Source organism: Uranotaenia lowii, chromosome 2 (assembly GCF_029784155.1).
Source record: "Uranotaenia lowii strain MFRU-FL chromosome 2, ASM2978415v1, whole genome shotgun sequence".
In the NCBI taxonomy this organism is placed as follows: Eukaryota; Metazoa; Arthropoda; class Insecta; order Diptera; family Culicidae; genus Uranotaenia; species Uranotaenia lowii.
The window spans coordinates 250481989-250484522 of record NC_073692.1 but is presented as its reverse complement, the minus strand read 5'-3'; positions in this window follow the sequence as shown (position 1 = coordinate 250484522).

Genomic DNA, 2534 nt, shown 5'->3' with positions numbered 1-2534 from the left:
TCGAAAGTGACAGGAGTCGGGGCGAGTTACTCGACTCGTCTTATGTAATAGGGCCCTATGTTTTTTATCGATACGAAGGTATTATCATGGAAAAACAGCCCCCAATTGTTTATAGAACCTAGCTGGATTATGAATTTCGTCTAAATGTTTTATACACCCTTTGCTTTGTACTGTATTTCTCATATGTGTGAGTGAGATGGAGATAAAATTTCCCCTATTTTTTGACAAACGCTTAGGGTTCTCTCTATAGTAGTGAGTGAATAGCTTTCCGCATTCTTCCCCTTTTAATGTTTTTGATAGAGGTTAAGGGCTAATAACAACAATCAATCTGTTTGACGATACAACTATGGAATGACATAAAATTTATTTCAGCTTTCTTTTATATCTCAACGGACTTCAATTCAGTTCCGCTGCTATGTTGCGCGACACAAATGATGTCGCAAACTTAACAGTCTGCTTTCTGCTTGCCCAGTCAACGAGTTCGCCACCGAACTTGAACATAAAGCCAGTGTTGCACTTCTGATGTACGCCTTCTGTATTGCCTGATTCAGGACAAAACGTTCACGGGTTCGCCGAACGTGGATACCCAGGAAATATTTCAAGTCTCCCAGATCCACAATCTTAAACCTTTTGTCCAATGCATTGACCAGATGTTTATATTCCAGCTCCGTGTTACAGGCCACGACGATATCATCCACGTAAATTAAGATGTACGTGAATTTTCCTTCCGCAATCCGCAAATAAAGGCATGGATCAGCTGATGATGGATGAAATCCCATTTACTTTAGGACGTCATCGATTCGCTGATTCCACACCCGCGCCGCTTGCTTGAGTCCGTACAGACTCCTCTTCAGACAGCACACCGTTTCTGGATCGCCGTTAAGTATCCTGGGGGTTGCCTCATATATATCTCCTCCAGAAGAATGCCACACAGGTATGGTGTCTTAATGTCGATGTGCTTGACCAGCATTCGCCTCTTGATTGCCAGCGACAGTATCGTACCAAATGTAACTTTTTCACCACCGGCGCAAACACCTGATCGTAGTCCGATCAGTACTTCTGCGAAAACCCCTGTGCGACTAACCTGGCCTTGTATCGCACAATCTGCCCGGATTCGTCTTCCTTACGCTTGTACACCCATTTACAGCCAATCACGTTTCGATTTGGGGGTACCTTGGAGAGTCCACGTTCCTTTTTCGCCTAGGAATGCAATTTCTTTGTCCATGGCCACTTTCCACTTTTCACCATCCGGGCTACTAGTTGCTTCTTGGTATGTTTTCGGCTCGTCACACTTATTCACGGCCAGACCAATTACTTCGCCGAACCGTTTTGGTGCTACTCCGAAGTTTGTCCTTGGTGATTGTCGCACTGGTTTCTGTGCAACTCGAGATGCTGCAGGTTGCTCCTCCTGCGTTGGCACTTCCTCGTCTTCTTCTTCGTCGAATTGATTTCAGGTTTCCGACCAAACTGAGATTCACTAGACTTCAAGTACTCACGAATTTTACCAGCAACTTCGGATTTTTAAAATAGACGACGGTATAACGGCTGTGATCGTCAATCATCGTCATGTAATATCTGCATCCACCAGGCGACGTCGTCATAGGACCGCACACATCACTGTGCACGATATCCAACACGGCTTTCGATTTCTTCGCAGCTGATTGTAGAAATGGTGGTGGAGCCATCTTCCTCTCAACACAACACTCGCAAGTTTGCTTGATACCACACTGGTTAATCTTCATTCCGGACGCCAGACCCAGCCGCTCAACTTCGCCTATCACATCTGGATCCCTGTGGCCTAGCCGTCGATGCCACGTGTGCAAACAGTTTACATTGTGATTATTTGTGGTGCTTATCACTCACGCATAACATTTTCTCTGCCGCGTTTGACTGATACAAGCCACCCGCGTGTTCAGCCGCGATAACCGAACCATCGTAGAACAAACAACACTGATTCGCATCAAATTCCGCATGAACACTTTTCTCTGCGAGCTTGTGACCGAAATTAAATTGACGTCTATTCCGGGGGCAAAAATCACATTCGTTAACGTTATGGGCACTTTTTCCTTGCGATCGTTCACACAGTCAATTTTGCACTCTCCGACGCCAGGTACTAATAACTTTTCCGTCAGCGGCGAAAATTTCCGGACGAACATCGAAACGCACAAACGAATTTCGATGTTTTGCCAAATGTGACGTCGCGCCCGCATCGATCACCCGCGCACTGTCATTTTCGCGACGCGACGAAACGTACAATAAACGTAAACGACTTTGCGTCGTTTTCGCACACTGTTTTGGCCTCAGTCTTTTCTTTCTTCTGGTCTGCTTTACTGCTGCTTTCTGCGAGGAACGCTCTACACTTCCTTCTTCGATGTCCCGGCTTACCACAGTGGTAACACCCAGCATTTTTCTGCGGAACGCCGCTCGCAAAGCTTGTGCGTCGAATCCGGACCGTTTCAGAAGTTTCTCCGCTTCATCCATCAGCTTCACCTTAACCCGAGATAGGGTAAGTTCATCCTTGTTCCTCGCTTCCA